The sequence below is a fragment of the Nothoprocta perdicaria genome, unplaced genomic scaffold (assembly GCF_003342845.1).
Source record: "Nothoprocta perdicaria isolate Ctin4 unplaced genomic scaffold, notPer1 scaffold_60, whole genome shotgun sequence".
NCBI lineage: Eukaryota > Metazoa > Chordata > Aves > Tinamiformes > Tinamidae > Nothoprocta > Nothoprocta perdicaria.
In genome coordinates this window covers 2,591,844-2,617,535 of record NW_020455866.1, presented here as the reverse complement: position 1 = coordinate 2,617,535, position 25,692 = coordinate 2,591,844, and the positions used below count along the sequence as shown (strand labels likewise).

The following is a 25,692-nucleotide window of genomic DNA, read 5'->3' as shown; positions in this document are numbered from 1 at the left end:
CACAGCATACAGTTACCATGATTTTGGATTATTTTTTTCCCAGCAATAATTCACTTTTTTCTTTTTCACTTAGGCTCAATCTAGATTCATAAGAATTATATTAAATAACAATTATTATCAATAAAACCAAGGTGATACATTTTAAAATGCTGCTAATAAGTAAAATTTGAACTTCTAATTTTTATAGACAAAAAATATCCAACAGAGCTCCTAATATAATGCACTGACAGCAGAGCTCTACTGTAATCATATGTGGATTTGTGCTTAGAAATTCAATATTGACATTTTAAGTACCAGGCCATCTAGAAATTGCAGAGCAAAAGAATGAGCCATTACCGTATGTCAAAGAAATGAACATTCAAGGCCATGTGGAGAACAAACTCTAACAATGAAAGACATCTCTGCTTTTGTTTGGTAAGTGTCAACTAGAGTACATTTCTCACCAGTTAAATATCATTGACCACTGTGAGAAGAGCAGGGCAGGTAACATACCATTCTTTACTGAAATCAATATGTTTCTATCAGAACTATTTTCTCTATTAAATCAGTTCAGAAAAGAGAAAAGACAGGGGAAGCACAATTGACTTACCTTCCTAAAAATAAATCAATAAGTAAATAATAAAACAAAACAAAATCCCTAACAGTATGAACACAGGTCCACTTGTTTTTTATTTTTCCTACAAAGAGATCACATCCTGGCRTATCTCAGATTAAAATATACAGATTATTATTGGGAATGATTTGTAAAGAGGAAAAAAAGGAAAAGCAAAACAAAATGTTGTTGGCCCTCACAAAACCTCACACTACTGAATTGCACTTTATTTTGTTAATAGATGTGCAAAGTCCACCTCCCAGCAGGTTACTCCTTCCATTTAAATACGTTTATTTAGATGCAGGTGAAATGAACAGTCATTATTCTAGCTTGCTGCTGGATTTTCATTAGGTATATCAGACAATATAAATGTCAAAAATATGCATACACTTTTAATAGTGAAAAATGATTTTATAAGTAGGAAATCACTTAAGCAGCAGTTAGATGTAGGTTGTTTGTTATGATAAAGAATTATGTTACTGTTTTTTAACCTATTCATATTTTTGATCAAATCATAGTAAGGCAAGAAGGAAATCCAGTTAAATATTGCTCATAGCTAAAGCACAGTTCATTTCTCAAGATGAAAAGGAATAATGACCTCTATTCTGAACTCCTAAGGTTTAACTAGCAGAAGTTCAGCAATTTTCATCAATATCTACCACACATTAAGTTAGACTGAAGGAAAAAGAAACAACTGTTATGGAAGTTTGCATTATTGAACAAGATGTCCACAATTCATGAATCATTACCATAACTATCAGTACTTTAACTGTCTCCACCAAAAAGAATCCAAACCACACCCATTAGTTAAGAACACCTCAGGTAAACATATGGATAGTCCTCCAGTATCTTAAGGAATAGGCTGATTTGTTAAAAGAATTTGTGCAGTGGAGGCTGTTTTTCAAATACTTTTCACTTACTTAACAGCTTAATGCCACAGCTTATTTTATGTTACAAAAGTTAGAGAAAAATATTGTAGGAGAGAAATATATCTTTGGGGTTTTTTTTGTTTGCTTATTTTTTACGTTTATGCATTTTAAAAAGTTCTCAATACACAAGCTACTGTTCACAAATTTCATCATTCAAAGGCCAGGAAAAGTTCCTTGGCCAAAAGCCACTCAGCTTTCTCATAAGTTTTAATACTGTAATATTTTTAGATTTCTTTAGAGGTTGTATATTGAAAATATGCTTCTATATAGTTGAATATATAGAACTATACTATAATATAGTTGAACACTTTCACAATACTATCAGCATAATATTTTTGGTATTACCATAGTCTGAAGACGACAGCCAAAGAAATAATGTAAATATAATGCTCCTTGATTTCAAGGCTGGCACAAGCTAGACTGATAGCACTGTCTGAGAACTAGCAAGTTTAGACCCATCTTGGATACACATTTAGGACTTACAGAGGAATTAGTGACTATATCATAGACACATTTACCTAAAGAGTCGTGATGACCAAAATGGAGGAGGTAATGTGGGACCGAAGTTGGATATAGAAGTGTAATTGAAATCGAGAGATAAAATGTGGTAAATACGTTCAGTCCAATGTATACAATTGTAGTGTGCAAATACCATCTGTGTTAGAAAGATTTGGAATGGTTAATATTGTGCTTGCTTTTGTGAAGAAATAGCAAAAAAGCCGTATCTGTCTGTATGTAAAACACATCTCAAGTGAAAGTCTTAGCATCTTTTTAGATGGACAGCTAGCTGACCATGAGGCAGCAGTATGCCCTCGTGGCCAAGAAGGCCAATGGGATCCTGGGGTGCATTAAGAAGGGCATCTACAGCAGGTTGAGGGAGGTGATCGTCCCCCTCTACACAGCCCTGGTAAGGCCACATCTGGAGTACTGGAGTACTGTCTAATTCTGGGCTCCCCAGTACAAGAGGGATGTGGAGCTGCTAGAGAGAGTCCACCACGGGGCTACGAGGATGATCAGGGGCCTGGAACATCTGCCCTATGAGCAAAGGCTGAGGGAGCTGGGCCTGTTCAGCSTGGAGAAGAGAAGGCTGAGGGGGGACCTGATCAGTGTCTATAAATACCTCAAGGGAGGCAGTGAGGAGGAGGGGGCTGGCCTCTTTTCAGTGGTGGACAGTGATAGGACTAGAGGAAAGGGCCACAAGCTGAGGTACCAAAAGTTCCACAGGAACCTAGGGAAACAGTTCTTGATAGTGAGGGTGCCAGAGCCCTGGCACAGGCTGCCCAGAGAGGTTGTGGAGTCTCCTTCTTTGKAGATCTTTAAAACCCGCTTGGACGCAGCCTTGTGCCCCGTGCTCTGGGTGTCCCTGTGTGTACAGGGGGGTTGGACTAGATGATCTCTAAAGGTCTCTTCCAACCTTAAGGATTCTATGATTCTATGATTCTTAATTTTATTTAATTAACCAGTGCATCTGAACTGATTTTAAGTGCACAGAAGCAATGTTTTATAAATCTTACAAGTAAGACTGCTAGTCCGGAAAGCAATAGATTTAGCTTGAAATAATTTTTTTTCTACTAGACTGCTGTATGACTCTCTTTAAGTTACTTCAGAATTGTGTATTTTGGAGAAGAGCAGCCTTTCAATGTATTTTTACATAATTCCAAGCATAGTGATGTTGTGATCTCAGATGGGCCTTTCGGGCACAATTGCCCAGAACGGTAATCATAAAAATGGAAAAGGAAAAATCTGCAGGCAATATTCTGCCAAACAAGACTTGAATGAAAATTAAAAACAATCAAATTTAAACCTGCTAATTACTTCCACCGTGTTTTGCAAATATCACAGTATCACACTCAATTCAGTCATTTAACATGGGATTTAGTGCACTAGTCCTTTTTTTTATTTCATCCTCATCCTACTTTTTGCTCAGTTTCACTCTGCACTGGTTTAGATAGAGTTTGAATAGAATATTGACAGTTTTTTCTCTCTTTTAGTTCTTTGCAATGCAAATTTGCAATATTTTTGTGACACAAAGAGAAGTATTTGTCTGGTGGATTCCCTTATATTCAAATGAATATTTAGAAAAAATGATGTGGAAATTCAAAGAATGAGAACAATATGAAAATTAATATAATTGAGATTTGATTGCCTTGCTATAATATGCACAATACTATTATGACTATTTCATAAAATCAAAGAAACACAGGATCTCCATTACAATGAGAAGGAACTTACAGAAAAGTTTTTCGACCCACTAACTATATACATCTGTGATTACTGACTTACTGGATACAGTGCTATCAATAAAACCATGAAAATTTAGGAAAATACACTACAAAGCAAATTAAAATACAGGAGAAATAAAATATATGAAATTATCTCATCTCCTTGCAGTCTTTAATGCATATCTTCTTGATTTCCTACTGCATGGACTCTGTGATAATAAACAAGCTTGATATCCTGAACATATTTTTTAAGGAATGTTTTACAAGCAGAAGTTAACTATYAATGCACTTCATCATATTATGTTCAAGATGACTTAGTTATTTTCATTTGGAACCAACTAATGTAAGATTTCATACACTTGAACATAAAAGCTATGAACTAGCTTCTGTTATTGTTTAGGTGTCTGTTTGCAAGAGCAGAATTTGCGTGCCTGTTCTGTACACTTCAATTTCTGATAAACAGGAATACAAATAACTAAAAATGAGATTCATATTATGCATCACATACACAGGAATAATCTAAACCAGTCAACCCGAAATGCTGAAGAAGATTTTAATCCCTACTTCTCTGCATATTTTCTGTGCTTTCCTATAAAGTTCCCTCACGCACCAACACCACTACTCTGCCTCTGTGAAACTGAAACTTCAGGACAGAAGGTGAGCATTTGATCCCACATTCCCATATTCTCATTTCATAGGGGTTGCTTCTCCTATGGATATTGTGGGTACTCCCATTTTTCCCTTCAGACTTTCAGAGTTGTGCTATGTACCGGTGCAGGCACCAAGACAGAATCCAAGGCAAAGGGAAATAGTGCAMCATTGTCCAGGCATTTTTCTGCAGAAGGGAGGTGAGATCATAGAATCATAGAATGCCYAAGGTTGGAAGGGACCTCAGAGGTCATCTAGTCCAACCCCCCTGCTCACGCAGGGTCACCTAGAGCACATGGCACAGGGCCGCGTCCAAGCGGGTTTTAAAGATCTCCAAAGAAGGAGACTCCACAACCTCTCTGGGCAGCCTGTGCCAGGGCTCTAGCACCCTCACGGTCAAGAACTGTTTTCTTAAGTTCCTGTGGAACTTTTGGTGCCTCAGCTTGTGGCCCTTTCCTCTAGTCCTATCACTGTCCACCACTGAAAAGAGGCCGGCCCCCTCCTCCTCRCTGCCTCCCTTGAGGTATTKATAGACACTGATCAGGTCCCCCCTCAGCCTTCTCTTCTCCAGGCTGAACAGRCCCAGCTCTCTCAGCCTCTGGTCATAGGGCAGATGTTCCAGGTCCCTGATCATCCTCGTAGCCCTGCGCTGGACTCTCTCTAGCAGCTCCACATCCCTCTTGTACTGGGGAGCCCAAAACTGGACACAGTACTCCAGATATGGCCTCACCAGGGCTGAGTAAAGGGGGACGATCACCTCCCTCAACCTGCTGGATCGATCACCTCCCTCTTCTTAATGCACCCCAGGATCCCGTTGGCCTTCTTGGCCACCAGGGCACACTGCTGCCTCATGGTCATCTTGTCATCCACCATGACGCCCAGGTCCCTCTCTGCGGGGCTGCTCTCCAGCAGGTCCACCCCTAATCTGTACTGGTGTCTGGGGTTATTCCTCCCCAAGTGCAGGACCCTGCACTTGCCCTTGTTGAACTTCATGAGATTTCTAACCGCCCAGTCGTCCAGTCTGTCCAGGTCCCTCTGGATGGCAGCACAGCCCTCAGGGGTCTTTCCAGTCCTCTGCTCCCAATACTATAAGCATATGTTGTCAATGATGCTTCACAGCAAAATGTTGCATTTAGGTTGATCCGCAAAAGCATTTATGGATTTTGTAGATATATGGATACACAAGGACCTGGCCTGTTAGTTGAGATTTGGAAAGTAATTCATTTCATCATCTTCCTAGTCATATGACTATTTTTTTTTTTTTCATCTTAAAGGACTTATTAGCTCAGCTGATAAATGTTAACTAGATACTGAACTTAAGAAAAAGTAAAGAATTGTCACCCCTTGACAATTTATCTTTCTCCATATAATTATTATTATGCATTTTTGAATGCATATAAAGCCTAGAAACTTAAAAGGAAGATTAATTCTGTGGAGTAAGGTTTAAAGTATGCTTAAATCTTAAGCAGATGTCTGTGTCAATTCTAGAGAATAGTGAAGTCTGCCTTGACAATGAAATATAATGTGAAGACTAAAACTGCTAAAAAATAATAATTGCTACTAGAAAGTTTGGGTGTCAAAATGAACAAGTGCATTTTCTCAAATATCAAACTTCTTGATATCTGTTCTTAGACAAACAAAATCCAGCATTATTATGGCTTGTCAGTATCTCATCCAATACATATGTTTTCTGCCGGACAATTTCAAATAATTTTTCTCAGTCCTTCTCTCATTCATCCTCAGATAACATCTGAACTCTTCATAAATAACAATATTCAAAACTTGCTTTAACAGATAAGCTTTTAGACTAAGAATCAATAAATATTAAAACACTTAGCAAGAAAAAAAAATAAGGCTGAATGTTCTCTCCTTTTAAATGACTTTTTAGCAATAGTGACAATATTAATACTTTCATAGTATATACAAAGCACAGACTTTTAAACGTTGAAAGTGGCCTTTTCTATGTGAAATGTCCTACAGCATAGATTTATCTTGCAATGGTAATAACATTTGATGGAGAAAATTCAATATCTATGTTAAGTCATTTAATAAGAAGCCATTAAGAATTGTTTTATCTCAGCTAAAATCAGTCCTACAAAATTTTACACACCTGTTGAAAGTAAGAATATTGGATACACTGTGGGAAGAGAAAAAGAGAAGAGAGAACTGAGAGCTATCAGATTTAAAAGTATTGAAATATCCTTTCTTCTTTATATTTTAAATTCATTTTTAATGAATAACTATATCTAGGTCACACAAACAGGGAAAGAAGTTATTCATAAGATGGTTAGTTTAATCCACATCAAAATATTCTGGGCTCTCCCAATCTTCCATAAAGTCAAAGAACAAATAACTTTCTCCCTCCTCCCCTCAACCCACAAGACATCTTCTCTTTTATGATCATCCTTTCATTTTTACTTTATTTTTTTTTATGGTTCAGTTTTAAGTTTTCCTTTCAATTATTTTTAAGAAGGGTTGACACATTATGTCTGCAATATGGACAATACTCCTTTCAAGATGACATTTCTAGAGCTATATAAATGACAAAATGCATCAATTCTTGTTCTGCCATATCTTGTAAAAAATGAAGGACTAAAAAATAAAATTAGGTAGCAGATTGCACTTCATCTCCTGTTGCCATTCTTCTCAAAGAGACAAATACTTTCTCTTTGATGGTGAAGAAGAAAAAAATATATTTTTTAAAAATAAAATAATTGCATTAGTAGTTAATAAAATAAAAAGCCTTAGTGAGAGCATACAGAAACACATCGTAAGACAATTTAGGGAAAAAAATATTTTTGTTAAACTGTTTAAAATTTTTGAAGAGGTAGAAAATGTGCAAATCTCTCTTTGAAAGAGAGAGAGACAGAGAGACAGGGGAACAAAAATCTCTGAGGTTTGCATTGATGGACACAAGTTGCAGGTTCATGTTTTTCCCCAAACCATTTCATGAAGGGGTCACCKTATCTAGCCTAAATGGGCAGAATCAAATGAAACGTGTCTGAGTGACTGCATTTTTTCCTCCCATTCACAAGCTCTTTTGTTTTCAGTATATAGAAAATATTCCTACATTATCATGCACAGAAATGTATTTCCCTAGTATATCTTTTTTGACCAGTACTCACATATTGCACCTCTTCTACCTTTTTCTACCATTATTTTAATCCTTGTTAAATACAAATTTTCCTCTGTTTATCAGTTTTTAAAGTCAAACTATAACCTGCTGATGAGGACAAGGCAAGAATTGTCACAGCACATAGCAGTATCCCTCCATAAATAATACAACAGAGCAAATTCAGAAGTATTAAAGTCAAAAATCATTGTACATTTAACTAGGACTCTAAATAAAGAGAAGTTTGAAATGGGATAAATATGTTACATTACTAAACACCTAATACCATGAAGAGACACGTACTTTCAGGAAATTCCTGAACACTCTGGAAATTAAGGTCACTAAGATAAATCCAGAATTGTGCCTTTGGTCATGTCATCACATAATTCCTATTTATTAACATGTCTCCAGGATGGTAAGTACACTTGAAATATTAAAAAAGTACACTTGGGATATTTTCACTCCAATGCAATGCACCCGAAAAAAAAGGGTTAACTTTGACAATTCTTTAACATGCCATGGTTGTGATCTATGCCTTGGATATGTCTATCCAGTAAACTAATAATGAAAACATTTCATCTTGGGATGTGCTACTGGCATATGTTGTCAATCAAATTCTTGGAGATAGACGTGAGAAGGATTTTTTTTCTTGTTAAAAATAAAACACCAAACAAAAGCTGATGACTTTTTCCTTCACTTCCAGTGTTTCGACCAGATCTATTTGTAGCCTGCTATCTCATCTCATGCAAATCATCATTTATCATTTATACAGCAAGCTATTTTAATCTTCTCCCATCAGTCATTCCTGCTGGCTTCTTAATCATTTTAATGTGTTTCTGACTTTCTCCAATTTCTGTGGCCTAAATCTGATTTCAATATTCTGATATGGGTATAGTGACAGTAAAAGATACAGAAGGACTGCTGTCTTTTTCTTCACTTGTTGAGTTAGTGATTGTATGAATTACTTATGAAGAACTTCAGCTGTTTTGCTGTCATACAACATTTCAAGCTAATCTCATGTTCACTAGGATTTCTTGGTCTCATTTGGCAGTGTTGCTTTCTGTGTGTTTCTTCTTTCTCTTCAATTTCATATCACTGTGAGGATTAAATGAGCCTTGGCAAGTAAGCCAGTCTCCTACTATGATTTTTATAATTTTAACGTTACTAACCATTTTTCTGTGTTCTCTAAGGGATTTACAATCTCAAAGTGAAACATCATCTGAAAATTTCATCAGTGAAATATTTAACACTTTAGAATTTAAAGCTAATATGTAAAATTACTCTTGATAAGGCTACTTGTGGCATGGTTAGATCCTTCCCCTACAATGAAATTCATTCCAAATCTTCCCAGTTGCACTAAGTTGTTTTACAGCGCACATAACATTCGACAGAGCTAAGGTCAATATAAATTATTTTTTCAAGCAATTTTTTCCTGACACATCCTGTCAAAGTCTTAATGGAAGAAGGTTCTTTGGGTAAAGATTTTTTCCAATTCCTATTGCTTGTGAAATGATTATGAACAGCTCAGACATGGCCTATTTAGGCCATTTTTATCCTTCTGAAGCCTCAGAAAAAACTTTCAGTAACGTTATTTGGACAAGAATTTGTTCTCTAATGTTTTCTCTTTTATTTTATAATAGTTTGAAATTGAATTTGGGGGATGTCATGGTCCAGACTGCTGAATACCAAGCAAGAAGCTAAAAGCTTCCAAATTGTAATCCTAACTCTGGTACATACTTGATAAGAGGCCTTATGCAAGTCACTTAATATCTCCACCTCACTCTCTTTCTTCAGAAACTGGCAATAATACTGATGATATTCCAGCTCAGTGGGCTGTTGCATGAATGAAATGAAAGCTTGCAAAATAGTAAGAATGCTACTACACTAGGAAGTTTAACAGAAAACATACAGCAAGGACTTTGTTTTGAGGATTTAATGATATCTTACTTCTTCCCATCTATACCACACATACCCATATATTTTTAAGTATTTTTCTGCATTTTCTATCCATATGTATCTTTGTAAAAAAAGGTTCAGCTGTTAGTTGACCAAAATTATTATTTTATTTTTTGCAATGTAGATATATATTTAAGAATACTTGACTTGTATAAACAGAAGAAAATTCAATATCAGCATTCTATTATAGAATCACAGAATCACAGAATAGTTGAGGTTGGAAGGTACCTCTAGAGATCATCTAGTCCAACTCCCTTGCTCAAGCAGGGACACCTGCTTGAAAAAGAGTATTTGAGGACCTCCAGAGAAGGAGACTCCCCAGCCTTTCTGGGCAGCCTGTTCCAGGGCTCTGTCACCCTCACAGGAAAGAAGGCTGCCCAGGAAGGTTGTGGAATCTCCTTCTCTGGAGATCTTCAGAACCCGCCTGGACGCAACCCTGTGTCACACATGCTCTAGGTGTCCCTGCTTTAGAAGGAAGGTTGGACTAGATAATCTCTAGAGGTCCCTTCCAACCTTGAACATTCTGTGATTCTGTGAAAGAAGTTCTTCCTCACATGGAGATGGAACTTCCTGTGTTTGAACTTGTACCCATTACTCCTTGTTTTGTCACTGGCCACCACTGAGAACACTTTTAAATCTGCCCAATTCAAATATTCAATGTACCTCTGGGAAAATTTGTACTGAGAAGGAAGTAATCATCATATCCAAACCCATCTCTGTTAGTAGCTTTCCTGAAATTATATGCTAAATCACTAATGAACTATGCTTTTGCTTTATTCATCTCATTCTTTTATCCCATTTAATCACTCTACCTTAATTTTTGCAAAAGTTATGCATGAATTGAAGCTTTAAACCCCAAGCATATATACAGGCTACATTTGGTAGAGTACCACATGACTGTACAGCTTTTGTTTTAAAACTTAAGCCTCTGTCTCAACTGTGTGATCCAAAGTAATGGACATCATGCATCACATATAACACCTGAATGCCTTTCTTCTCACATAGGGAGTCTAGTCTATCTTTTCACACACTAAATCACCCAAAGCTTACGACTGAACACGCTCAAAAATTAAGAGATTTCTTCATCAAAAAGCATGTGCAACAAGACTTCTAAAATACCTTTCTTTAAAAACTGAGACTTTACAATATGTTGGAGCCACTGTTTGACAGTGAAATTTCAAAAATATGATTATAAAGGCTTCCATCACATATATAATATACAGGCATCTGATGAAAAAACTTAAAATATGAACATGAATATAACAATACAGTTAGAGAAGACATTGTTAAAGTCAGATTCAGCTCTGGATCTGCCTGTAACTCCTTTTTTCACTACAATCACACAATTATGGGCCATCAAGTAACCTTATAAACTAGATTCAGAGAGACTTGTGCACCTCTCCAGTTTTATAAGCACAAATCCAAAGCTATCTGTGGAATTTTTGCTCCTCTCTTGATCCATTCTGAGAACACCTGAAGTATAATCACCCTTCAGTTTCTAATATTAAAGCTTAAAAGTAGTTTAATTTTCTGCAGAAGTCCCTTTCAACCTTGTTAAGACTGAGAGGTTTACAATGTATTGCACTTTTAAGCCTGCTCAGTTCAAATATTAGACATTTGTTGATCTGCACAGATCACTTCAGCAATACTGAATTTGCAGATAAATCTATGGCATGAGGAAAAAAAAGGCATTTCCATTGATTTTTTGAAATGCAAAACAGATTTATTTTGAAGGAAAAAATACAGCTTCTGTAAAGCTGTAATATATTAATAAAATAATTTCTTTTTAGAAACACCAACACTAGTAGAAAATAAATTATTAGAACCCAAAATATTTTACATAAATATACTTTATATTATCTCCTCTCCTCTGTACCATGGGAGGCTGGACCAAATTGAATGTAAAGAACTCTTCCTGTGAATCTTACATGTAAATAATTTATTCTATTGGTTATATTTTTACTTTGGAGATCTTTAAAACCTGCTTGGACGCAGCCCTGTGCCATGTGTTCTAGGTGACCCTGCATGAGCAGAGGGGTTGGACTAGATGACCTCTGAGGTCCCTTCCAACCTTAAGCATTCTATGATTCTATATTCTCTTACACTGTACTAAAGAGTAATTTTCTATATTTCTGTAACTCTTGCTGACATAATATCTAAGCTCTGAGGTAAAGGATGAGCTTATCAGAAGCATTGGAGAAGTAACTCTGCTTTTATGACTTAACTACAGCAAAAAGGGTGTAAACTGATGGGTTTGATATTGCTTTTATTTTATCTCCTTCCCAACTTTTCAGTGGCAAGTACAGGTAGACAAATTTAAAGTTCTACTGTTTTAAGATATGCAATGAATAATTAGTTTTCTTCTTTTTCTAAATATTAATCAATTGCAAACAGATCTATCATATACATGAAACTTGACTACTCCAAACTGAAATACAGGCAGACCACAGAAGCAGGAAAAGCTAATTCCTTTATAAGAGTGTATGAAATCTATGGAGGAAAATTGTTTGTGCTACTTCACTTGGCTTAAGTGATCAGCTTTGGCAGCTCAAATTGATTATTTTCTTTCCATATCATCTTATCATCCCAACTAATTATAACACGTGTGATGCTTTCTGCGCTCAACTTCATCTTGTCAACAAATATTAGTTATTTGACAGAACTAATTATTTGGAGACTAAAACACAGTCAGCAGGGATTGACAGTTTTTTTTTTTTTTTTTTTTTTTTTTTTTTTTTTTTTTTAATATGCAAGTCTCAGTTCCGCAACTACACTGCATGCAACATACAGACTTTGGTTTCTATTAGCATTGCTAGTTATTTTACCAGTATGATTATACATTATTATACATTCTTATATTCTCCTTTGGGGGAAAAAAAAAAAAAAAAAAAGCACATTTAAATAGTTGCTTTATTACCAGTTCAGCATCAAAATCTACAAATGTGATCTGTATACTTTATGATCAACTCTCACGTAGAGAAAAAAAAAACACAGAATCACAAAATGGCTGAAATTGGAAGAGACCTCTAGAGATCGTCTATTCCAAACCTGCTGCTCAAGCAGGGACACCTGGAGCACATGGCACAGGGTGGCATCCAAGCGAGGTTTGAAGATCTCCAGAGAAGGAGACTTCACAGCCTTCCTTGGCAGCCTGTTTCAGGGCTCTGTCACCCACACAGTGATGCATCTCCCTCAAATGGAGATGGAATTTCTTGTGTTTTCATTTGTACCCATTACCCCTTGTCCTATCACTGGCAACGACCAGGAAGTGTTTGGCCCCATCCTCTTTACATTCTCCCTTCAGATATTTATACATAATGATCAGATCCCCTCTCAATCTTCTCTAGGCTAAACAGGCCCAACTCACTTAGTCTTTGCTCATACAATAAATGCTCCAGTCTATTAGTCATCTTCACTGCTCAACGCTGGATTTTCCACATCCCTCTTGTACTGGGAAGCCCATGGCTATCAATTCTTGCATAAGTTACATAAATTGCTTCGAAAAAATATACCATTGGAATCTAAGAGTAAGCTATATCATTGTCCTCATCATTAAGTGATGTCACCTAGAATAATCTTTTATTTTGTTTTTTTCCATCCTTGCAATGAAAGAAGAACACCTAAATATTCTACCTAAATATGATTATATGCAGATTGTAAATGTTCTTGTAAGTTATTCAGCTTTTGATTATCAGGAAAATTTACGAGATGCTGTGGAGTAAGAAACCGAATGCCAGATCAATAGCATAGTTTTAAGAGAAACTATAACACACTCACTTCTTAAATTAAACTTAAATTTATTTATTATATATGTTTATATATATACTTAAATATTTATCTGAATATTTACAGTGAAAAAAAGTACCAACTTAATGCTTTTTACTGTTCTATTTTTATATTCTGTTATCATTGCAGAGAGAGCTAGAACTGTCAGGAAAAAAGAAAAAGTGATAAACAGGTTACTAGTCCTTCACCTCTTTTATGTGACATTTAATATTTAAAGTAGATGTATCAGCTTCTACAAAAAAGGAAATGGCTTTACCACAAAAATGCTGATTGTCATGGTTTGGAGAAAAATCTAGATGAAATTCTATTTTACTAGTATTTCTCAAGAATGATTACCTCAACTGTCTCTAATAGATTTTACTGAGCTATTTCTTTTTCTGTCTGTAAATTCTTCTAAATGGTATAACAAAAATAAGTGTAAAGAAACACATTTGAGAAGGAATAGAAAATTGTAGTCATCTTTCGTTTATATATATATATATATTTATTTATATGTAATGTAAAAAGAAAACTTATTTGATGCATTTCCCTTTCTTTGGAATATTTGGAAAATGCTTTGAACAAGCCACACCATTTGAGATGCTGAAGTTCTCTTGAAAATTGAGCTCTTCATAACCTTTCTGAGAAGMACTGGGCATTTTTTAAGGATATAAGGATACAGCAAAAAATCATATAGTTCTGCACTAATTATTGCTTTCCTTGCTTCTTTCTGTTTTGTGTAATAGTATACCAGAGAATTTTGAAAAGCTTTGACTAGTACCAAAGAGTAGACATTAAGATCTAAGGAGAGTAAAAATGTCAGACAGAATCAAAAAACATGTTCACCATTTGTTTGTTACTGCCTGATCTATAAACCCTCAGATGTTTATCTTACTCATATAGGCTGCCTGACTATGAGTGTGATGGGATACATTAATCTACAAGAATATATGAGTAACAAAGGCAGTCTAGTTGCAATAGATAAAAAAGAGATTTGAAATAGCCTTGTTCAAAAGAACAATTTTTTTTGCAAAGCAGTAACATTCAGAAATATTTCTCCAATTCTATCTCAGGCTACCAAGACGATCCCTCAAAAAAAGATCCCTAGATAAACAGGAAAATGGCTAAGACATATCTAATGTAATATTGTCRATCTGTTCAATAGCTGGATGTACAAAATTAACTCCCATTCCCAGATCTTGACTTGGAAAGATAATCACAACATAAAAACTCCCGGCAAGTCCAGTTCTTTGCAGAAGACAGAACTTGACAGATTCCCTCAAACAGAGAAAACATTGTCTTCTCACTTTCTGTAAAAGCAGTCTGCTAAATTATATCTTTATTTTATGTGCTATACAAAACAGCTCTAAAAAATGTGCTGAATCTCCTGTAATTAGATTTATTCCAAGGCTACCATAACTCTAAAGTGTATCACATGTCCTCACTCTGTTTTCTTAATCCTCCTAACTAGCTTCTTTTTCCCATTTAAAAAATATGGACTGAGAAGCACAGATAAATGCTTTCAGAATGGAAACTGACTTGTCTTTAGTTTTGTCCCCTTGCTTTAGGAAGGAGCAAGGTTTAAAATGTTCAGAAACAGTTTATATTCTAATCTCTTTGACTAGAAATCCTGAGATATTGAAGGATTTAAAAGATTAAAGTATAAGGGGATTCTAATTAGAAATTACTGTAGGTAGCAACAATGCATTTTGCAATGCAACAATGCATTTTGCAATGCAACAATGTGTTGCAATGCAACAATTTGCATTTTGGCATGAAGCTCTTTTCTCCTATTCTAAAGATTTAGCAGAGAACAATTAATTTTCACTCGCCTTTTTACAGGAAGGTATTATTTTAGAGAAGTGTGGTAGGAATAAGAGGTGAAAAAAAAGTTTAAAAAGAAGGAAATAATCTCTGATAATGTATAGGTCATGATTGATAAAACATATGTTAAGAATGTTTCATGAAGTGAAGTTGAGAAGTTGATGAAGTGAAGGTTTAATTACCTATGTATGTGACTAGCTACTATTTTCTTTTGCATTTTTTTTTTTTTTTTTTTAGTTTTACTTCTGTAAAGTTAAGGAAAAAAATAAAATGAGATTTTAAAAAATCTCAATTTAAAATCTCTTTTTAAAATTTCTTAATCTCTTTTAAAACAAGTTTCCATGAATATTGCAGTTTCCTAATAAAATGAATAATATCCTAAAATATCCTATCACGATGTAGATCTAATATATAAAAACAAATATGTATACTTGTAGATTGTTATTGTTCTTGTACATTCTGTTACATCAGTAACTTAACCTGAAATGAGAATCTGCATATGTAAGCACACACACACCACAAACACTCCTCTGTAGTTATTAAAGCAGTCTAGACATACTATAAAAACAAGGAATGAGATTAAAGCAAATGAAATATCCCGTTACATTTGTGTGTCAGAAGAGCTGAATAAATCTGCCAAGATTTTCTAACTCACAGGACTGATAATACTGCTCAGAAGACTACTGTGGACACTGCCTGTTTGTATAGGTGTCAGTCTCTCAGCCAAAGAACTTTCCTCACTTCTCTTAATCTTCAGCACGTGTAATGCAAGATTGGGGTTATTATAAAGAATTCAGGCTTCATTTAAGCAAAGTTTATGGAACATCTTACAGAATTCAAAGCTATTCTTTTTAATGTGTATTTTTATTGTAAATACTAAGTTATCATATTATATTGTTTCAATTTATCTTAGAGATAGTGTAAGGAAATCAGAGAGATGGTGCATTCATTCTCTTTTTCTTAGCCGTTTAACTTGATTTTATGAAAAAAAAATGCATATTTACGACTGACACTTTAGCTTTTGACCAAGCTGGGTTGAGTAGCCGACACTCCGGAGGGCTGTGCTGCCATTCAGAAGGACCTGGACAGATTGGAGACTTGGGCAGAGAGGAAACTCCTGAGGTTCAACAAGGACAAGTGCAGGGTCTTGCACCTGGGGAGGAATAAGCCCAGGCATCAGTACAGATTAGGAGTTGACCTGCTGGAGAACAGCTCCACAGAGAGGGACCTGAGAATCTTGGCTGACACCAGGTGAACCATGAGTCAGCAGTGTGCCCTTGTGGCCAAGAAGGCCAATGGGATCCTGGCCTGCATCAGGAGGAGTGTTGCCAGCAGGTGGAGGGAGGTGATTCTGTYCCTCTACTCAGCTCTTGTGAGGCCACACCTGGAATATTGGGTGCAGTTCTGGGCTCCCCAGTACAAGAGGGATGTGGAGCTTCTAGAGAGGGTCCAGCAGAGGGCAACATAGATCTTAAGGGACTGGAGCATCTGTTTTAAGAGGAACAACTAAGTGAGCTGGGTCTGGTTAGCCTGGAGAAGAGAAGGTTGAAAGGGGATCTCGTAATATGTATAAATACCTGAAGGGTGAATTTAGGGAGGATAGGGCCAAAATCTTCCTGGTGGTGGCCAGTGAAAGGACATGGGGTAATAGGTATAAGTTGAAACACAAGAAGTTCCATCTCCATGTGAGAAAGGACTTCTTTCCTGTGAGGGTGACAGAGCCCTGGAACGGGTTGCCCAGAGAGGCTAGGGAGTCTCCTCTGGAGGTCTTCAAAGTAGCATGTAGCATGTGCTACATGCTCTGGGTGTCCCTTCTAGAGCAGGGAGGCTGGACTAGATGGTCTCTAGAGGTCCCTTCCAACCTTAACCATTATGTGATTCTGTGATCCCATTGGCCTTCTTGGCCACAAGGGGACATTGCTGATTCATGGTTAACTTGTTGTCGAGCAGGACTCCTAAATCTTTCTTCACAGAGAATCTGTAATTCTAGGATTTATCAAGTAATTAATACTTTACAATAACAATTTTGATATATATACAAATATATAATAATATATGTCTATATTATTTTACATTCAGTTCCTCAGAAACCAAGGAATTTCTATAAAAGTGCCTACCTAAAATATCATATACATTACAAAATAATCTTAACTCCGCCCATGAATTCCTGTTTGTATGTGAAGTTCTGCACTGTAGAATTTATCATAAATTAAAATCTCTTTTATGAAGGAAGCTATGACCTATATAGTAGAGTTTTTCACAAAGCATCACTGACAAAAACAAGCCTAACATGCATAAAAACCATCTCCCCATTCTTGCTGTTACGTCTATCTTACTTTCACAGCTTTTACCACCATCGTATATGTTATTGCACAAAGTACGAAGGTAAAGGACCACATATTCTCCTAACTTACCCAACCACCCCCCAAGAGAATATTTCCCCCAGCAGAAAAAAAAAATATATAAAATATTCCATTCTTATTTGAATTTATTTGTTCTAAATTCACATATACATTTTCTTTCCCCCTCTCTAAATCTCTAAATTTAGTTTAGGTAGTCAAATTTATAAACTTTAAAGAGTTTAATATACAAATGTTGAATAAATGGATTACAAACATTTCTTCTGACTAGTTAGATCCAAAGAACTTTAGCTACCAATGTAAGTTTCAAATTGAGGTACATTTTTAATTAACCTGAAATTACTAAATTAACTAAATGACATATGCGTACTAACATCTGTTCATATCAGAATCTCTCTGCTCTAGGAAAGAGTTGTGTGAGGACTACACTTTTCATTTTTAAGTGAGACAATCTAAAAGAAAACCAATTTAGAGTGAAAAATCATTTATTTTTAGGAAATGTCCAGATAAAATCCTTTGATTTTTATCTCTTTCCATTTTTCGGGCTAGAATAATTTGACAAATTTAACATAAGGTTAAGTGAAGCTGTTTGATAATTTAACAGTTTTTTTGTGGATTGTTTCACACATTTTCAGTTACATTACCTTACAAACAACAATGAATTTGCTTTCACTACATCTTACCCTAGGAAAGAGGTTCTCTGTTCCTACATCACAATGAAGTAGCAAAGTACTGAAAATTTAAGTGCTTTGGACTCAGCCTTAAGGCCTGGCCCACTATTGTATTTGGTCCACAAACAAATATAAGTGCAGGAGAAATAAAGCTAGAGCTTTTAAAAGAAAGACTTACAGGAGAATGGAGATTACTATAATAATAGTGTTATTTCATTACATCTTGCCATACATCCCTGTCATTACTACAGTGCTTCATTTCATGTTAGCAAACCACCACCTGGACAAAGATCTCATTTACTACTTATTCCATTTTCTTCTTTGGGATTCAACAACAATAAAAATACAGACATGCAGTTCAATCTTCTTCAACATTTATATAGTCTATGGTTGTACAATATTTACTGTTTGTATTTCCATTATATAGTATTTCAAAATAAACTTCAATACTACAGGCACCATATCAATCGAATGCTTATCTATGGCTTGAATCTATGGTAAAAAGTCTTTAGGAAGTCTAAAGACCAAGTCCATGTGGCAGCAATTTCTTACTGAAATAGTGCAATGAATCATACTACCTGGTCACTGTATATTTCCTTTTTATTTTTATTTTTAGCAGCGCTCAGTACAGCAACTAACCTCTTTGTTTCCCATCACAACCTTTCATGACAAAGCTGTGTGGAAAAACTAAAAGGTAGAAAATATTTCCACATTATTAAAATATCTCCCACTTTAACTGTCCATTCTCTTCCAAGTGAATTATTTTCTTTTAAGTATTTCTGATAATGTTTTCAGAGAATAATTGTGAATACAGGCTATGTCAGGCTGATATCCATTTAGGGGAACTAAAACAGAGCAAACTGGAAACGAGTCCAATGGCACATGTACCTAGAGAGCAGAAGCATAATTGCCTTATTGTGTCTCAGCACAGACCTTTTGCACCATCCCTTTCATTCCCCTCGCCTGGGAGCAGAGCAGGAGCAGGAGCTCTTCACAGAGCATCAGTCCTGGCCAAACAGTAAACAGGTTGCCCTTTAAGTTCATCAAATGGCTTTCACTTTATATCCAAATCTCCTATTGATTTCTTTGAGGGCTCAGGATGCTGCCTGGGGAGTATAAAATAATTCAAATAAACACAGAAAAAACATAATAATATTTGGTATAAATATTTGCTTTCACAAAACTCTTATGCAAGGGAAAAAGATTCAACTTTTTGATCTTTCATTCTTACTTTATTCCTTTCTTCTCCATATTTTTAATACTTAACAGCTTCTTCCTCTAATTTTCCTTTATGATCTCTATCCTGTCACTAGAAACAAGCAGAACCTCTTTAAATTAAGATGTTTTCCCCTTCAGTTGACTGCCATTCTGGGACCCAATGAAATGAGGTAGTTAACAAGGAAGGGAATTTGCTGCAGCTCCGCAACTGTTCTTCAACTAAGTAGCAGAAAGATGTCATATATTAGACTATGAAAGCAGCCTTAGTCTCAGCAGACCTAATCAGAAACTTCACTGGTTGCCATTTTGTAATGTCACCAGCAAAAGCTCTGGACTTCAAACAAGTAACTGCAAAAAGATGATATCCTGAATTAAAGCTTTGAAACACTAGGGGTCTAACTTGGAAAGGAAAAAGAACGCTTAGCGCATGAAACATCAGAATGGTTAAAAAGCACAGTGGAAAAACAAGTTGAATTTGGGAAAAAAAACATTTACAGGCAGAACAATTTTCCTCTCAGGAGTGTGAAGGTATGAAATACCTCTTGCAACAAGATTCATAGGTCCTCTCTCCCCACCCAGGAAAAAGTTATTTTTGTAAATAACTTTGTTTTAAGTTCTTGTGAGAAATATCCATTCTTAAAAATTCATTATTCACAAACCAAAATTAACCTAGAAGAAAATTAAAGKCTAAAACACTTTAATTTCAGAAAATGTCAGAAATTATTATTATTTTCAGATAATTACAGTAATTACAGTGAAGTTAACTATTCAGGAAATTTATACTAACGAGACAAATAAGATAATCTCCTATGTGGTCTAACGACCTCTGTTTCCTCCACATGAGAAATTTTTTGAGAGATGGATCAGGTTATACAATAAAAAAAAGTTTCATTTATGATTCTTTTGTCCTTTGCTGGAATCTGCAGCATAAGTGAGAGGCTGTAATAACAGAGTACTCTTGGTAAAAGTAATGCTACTCCAGAATATCTAATTCTTCCCCTCTTTCCTGCCCTTTTGTGATACTGAATAGAGTACTTAAATTTCTACTTGGCACACAATCTCCAGTTCTCTGATTCTCATTTCATATATGCTAAAGCTTAGACACTATCATCTAATATACTAATGTTCTGAAGGACTTTTGTATCCAGCAGTTTTCCTGCTTTTTTCAGATCAAAGCATTGACCTAAAACATCTTTTTTTTTTTTAACTATGTCTTTAAACATAAAATTAATGTTAAGTATCTTGTCAATCTTGTACTAATTCCATCAAATTTTGACTCAAAATCAGATGATGCTTCTGAATTCAAGCATTTCTGCATCTCCATTCTCCTCATGTTTTCCCCCTTCATGCACTAGGGCATGAAAACACATTGTAGTGAACTCCAGCTACTACATGTATGGCCAGTGCCCTACATGTGGAAAAAAAAAATTGTTCAATATGCAAAGTGTGTTTTTAATATAAAAGAACCATTCTTTGAACAAATGTGAAAACTATTTGCTACTGAAAACTGAGTGCTGTTATCTGTCCTGCGCACCAAATGAATCAGTGAAGTTGTTTGAAAAAGACAGAATAGAATATTTTAATCAAAGGTCTGCTTGATAACATATAGTGCAAAGCAGAAATAAGAATCAAAAGAKTGCACAGAAAAAGGTGGTATTTCCCAGCTTCTGAGTCTGATGTTGGAAAGACCACAGGAAAGCAAACAAGCAAACAAAAATTTAGTACAGAAACATAAACAAAACATTTGTAAAGCAATAGAGATTAAATTGTGATTTACACTGGGTATTTTCTATAGTTCCGTGTGATTTGTAAACACACACAAACATTCTTTGAAACATTTCTTCAATGCAATGTTTTTCATTTATATTAATAGTTTAGGTCAAAACTGCTTTTTTAACAGAGTTTGAACAGTATAACAAGATTTTCACATAATCATGTCCTATTGCAATATGAGGTGCAAAAAAAAAAGACTTTTCAAAGATATCATGGAGCTTGTGATAAAATTTAATATCTCAGAAGTGGGTCCACCAGTCAACAGTAATTAAATGTTATGCATGATAATGAGGGTCAAAACATGCCTTGTTAGTTTGAAAATGCTACATTTAGACTGACTTTTCTCTATTAAATAAAGGCTGTGTAAATTTAATATTCATGATAGATCTGAAATGGACACTCTTCAAACTTTGTTATACTTTTACAGAGGAGCAAAGAGATGAACTGCAGGAAGCTGAAGATCTGAGGAATCAAGTTACATAGTAAAAGAATTGTCTTTAACCTTCAGTCATCTAGAAAACATTCCTGAGACTTCAGAAGCTCAGTCTTTCCACCTTGTCTAGTACCTACCTCCCCTACCACAAATGTCATTGTTCCTCAAAGAAATAAAGTCAAACTGCTGCTAATATGCACTAGGAATTTGGCCTGCCATTGGCAAGCGGTGACTCTGAATTGATGTCCGAATGCCTGGAGAGTGAGACTCAGTGAGAAAGATATTTCTAAACGATTGTGTATCTGAGAATTTAGCAGAGAAGGATGTGCTTGCAAAGACAAAAGAAAATTTTTAATCTTGGAGGTAGATATTTACAAATATCTGAGCGGGATTTGTCTGCATAAGTCTTAAAGCCCTATCATTCCTCCCAGTAACAGAAATTCTATTTTCCCTGACTTTAAGCACTGTCTCATCCTCAGTTAACTATCCCAAATGGAGGTTGTAGGCACCTGATTCTACCTGAAAGTAACAAGAAATAATGATTTACATAGGCCATTACTGAAACCAGCACCACCATATATGAATTTAACTTTTCTATAACATCAACCATCTTCAGTAAAACAAAAAATAAATCTTATTTAAATCTTAAGTATGGAATATTAGCTATACTAMGTATCAGCTAAAGATCTGTCTAAATTATTTAAGTCAAAGAATCAGGACTAATAGTGGRTTATCAATAAAAAAGGTAAAGAGTAATTTCTTTAGTTAAAAAATACAAGATTATAAGACACTATGCATAGCTATAGTAACAGATAATATATAGAAGCCACAACATAATGACATTCTAGGACATCCTGAAACTTCTAAAAAAAAAACATAATAAAGATCAATTAATATTATTTTGTTTTCTCTAAATTGGCTGAAGAACAATCATGATTTTTTGTTCACCATCCACAGAAGAACTTCATGTGTACTCATGTGATGTATAATCTGATAGTTTGTGCTGGTTGTGTGCAGCACCCTTCCCATAAACTGCTCAGGGCACTGGTGGGTAGCTGGTTGGGCCACAGCATAATGTGTCTATAGTGGATTCGAACTGCAAGTTACAAACCTCAAACTTCAAGCAGCAGAGGGAAGACTTTCACAGTATTTCACAAACATTATTCTGATAACATTCACAATAAGTAGTTCTGACAGCTTTATATCATCTAGAAGCACAGACATTACAGAACAGTACATGATCCTCTTGACCTTGTTATCTTCTAATGATAAAGGCAGAGAATAAACCATTTTATTTATTCTATTAACATTTTTTTTAACTACCAGTATTGGATCTAAACATATCAAAGTAAGAACTTCAAATCCAAAGCAAAGATGTTCTTTTTAGCAAATGGGATAACCAGTCAGGACATCTAGTTTATGTATGAATCTGAAAAGAAATGGCAATTTGGTATAACATTCTGTTCTGCTCTACTTAGAATGCTGCTCCTGGTTGCTTAATTTTCAAACATTCATTTAAATCATATTCAATCATAATTATATGATTAAATGCTGACTATTCTGGACAACAATTCTAATTATTCTGGACAATGTATTTTAACACACTTTATCACATAAGCAGTTCAATTTCTTGCGGGTTCACATAAAAATTTGGGGAAATATGAATCACTCCTATATATGAAAAAAAGTCAGAATCTCTGAGCAGGACCAAAACTGACTTGTTTCAGATGTGTCCAGATGCAAATACATGAAACTTGTTTCTATAAGAGTAGTAAAAGGAAAAAAGTCTCAGGGATCTGACCAATTTACTGGATTAATACCCTTTTATCTTCAATACACTCCATAGTATCAGGTAAATTGCTATTTGATTACTGCCTTAAAGACAGAAAGAATAAGGATGCATCTTTTCAGAGGCAAATTATGAATTATGATCTAGCACATTATAAGGTATGGTGATGTCACACAGCTAGGCATATCCTTCTCAAGTTTATCATTTTGCGGTTCTGTTGGTCTTTTTAAGTAGCTTTCTTTGCAATCTCTGCAAGGAGATTGGTACAGCTGGACAAAGACAGAGACAATAAATATGGTATAGCCTATGTAATTGACTTACAGTTGCTTTCTTGATGCTCAAGATTTTAACAGCCAATGTGGAACATATTGCAAGGATTATTCCAATTATTAAATTTGTTCAGTCAATCACAACATACCTAAGAAAAATCCTAGTCAAACCAACACTGGGCTTTCCACTCCATTTTTACTGTTCAAATAAGTTGATTTCATATTCATAACTTCATAACCAGGAAAAAAACTTTTATTTATTCTTCTGTAAATWATCATTTCTTTATTGTTAAAATAATTAATAACTTTCTCTCTTAAATATATTTTGTAATAACCCAAGGAAATATTCCTAATGATAGAGCTGCTCACATAACTGGTTACATTATTACTCAGCCTATTTTTTCAGACATCAACATAAAATGCAAATGTGGTAGTAAAATCAGCATCGAAAAAACTTGTATTCCTTCCAAAACTGTAATGCAAGAGTGTATTCCAAAACCAGACATGTAGGCAGTTTTAAAACTCTGACACATTCTCTAAGAACACAGAGTTTATCTTTTTATGCTTCAGTAATCCTGGATTTGTGAGCAATCAAAGGAGCCTGTGGGTCATGGCTACAGGCACTCCTCTCACCAAGATCTATTTCTGCTTTTTAATTATGCCGTAATTAGAATATAACCAGTAGCATGTCTTCACTGGAGGGATAACCATTCATTAATGCAGACAGATAAGACKGTGGTCCATTGAAAGTAATGAAGTGGAAACATCTATATTAGTCCTAAAGCCCTTGAGACCATGCCTGCAATATCCTCTGTAGTCACACAAAGCACTGTCAGGCACCTTGTATCACAACTATGTAAGCGAGACCATTATCCACACAGTTTATGACTTTAGATTTTACTAGGTTGGAAGGAAAATTTCAGTGYCTAATCTGCTATCTTTAAACTGCCTACCCTCTCTCTCTTAATGGACTTTTTTTTTTCTTTTTTCAAATATGAGTATTTCTAACTTGGTATCTAGGCTTCATTCAGAATTAAAAGACCTCCGAATAGAAAGATGCTCAAATTTCTAAAAGGTAGTTGCAAAAGAAGGGAATAGCATATTCTACATATCCATGATGGCAAGAATGAAGAAACCCTAAGTTTAATTACAGAAAMGAAGTAAAAATATTAGGAAAATGTGTGTACTAAAGATAACAAAGTGTACTCTAAACTAGTTGAATGTGCTGTCTGTGCAGTAGATGTAGAATCTCCTTGACATATATCAATAATGTTCTTGACAAATGTATTTTAACCCATTTTCAGAGCAGAGGTATAGATTGGATAGTGTCAAAATCCCTTTTGGATCCATTTTCCATACTTGGGTGGTTATTTGTTGTATTCTAGTAAGACCTGAAAAYTCCACTAAAGTTCAGTACCCCAAAGTGCTAATCGCTGTGCAAGTGCTATTTTAAGAAACAGATCCTTCATCACAGAATTTATGATCTCATTTCAGATAAGACAAAAGAAGAAGTTATTACACTTGAAGGAATGGTGGGCAACACCACTGTGACAGGGCAGTATCTTTGTCTATGTTATTTTAACGTGTAATATGTGCTTTCAATCATGTAAAAGAGTTCTTTTAAGACAGTTTCATAGAACACAAACAGATATTGATTCTGCCAATCATGTACCTCTGACTGATGGAGTGGTCTTGCAAAATCCGTGCGAGCAGGACCTATTCTGACAAACAATCCTGTTAACTTGGGGAAGATCATGGAATACCAGAAAGGAGTAATTTTCATTTAGTATCTACTATAATATCACAACAGGCAGAAATGTGCCTGTCCTCCACACATGTGCATCTTATATAACTATCTCGTTATGCAAACCCTGAGGACAACTCAATAGGAACTCAATTTTAATACCATGAATTGTGCTATGGAGGGGACTGTTTTTCTTCATAGAGGAGACAGGAGACAGGGAAATTCAATTGACAATGAATTCTTCATTTCAGGTTCCTTTTCAAGAAATTGTTCTTTCTGAGGCCGTAATTAACTTAATTCATATTGTGATTCATAGAATCATAGAATCATAGAATGCCGAAGGTTGGAAGGGACCTCAGAGGTCATCGAGTCCAACCCCCCTGCTCA

General features: G+C 35.3%; 1 protein-coding gene across 5 annotated transcripts in view; it reads right to left on the bottom strand.

Annotated features, from left to right (window-relative positions):
• The window catches only part of RALYL (RALY RNA binding protein like), a 350,333-nt gene that overhangs the window by 178,703 nt on the left and 145,938 nt on the right, over positions 1–25,692 (bottom strand). The window lies entirely within an intron of this gene.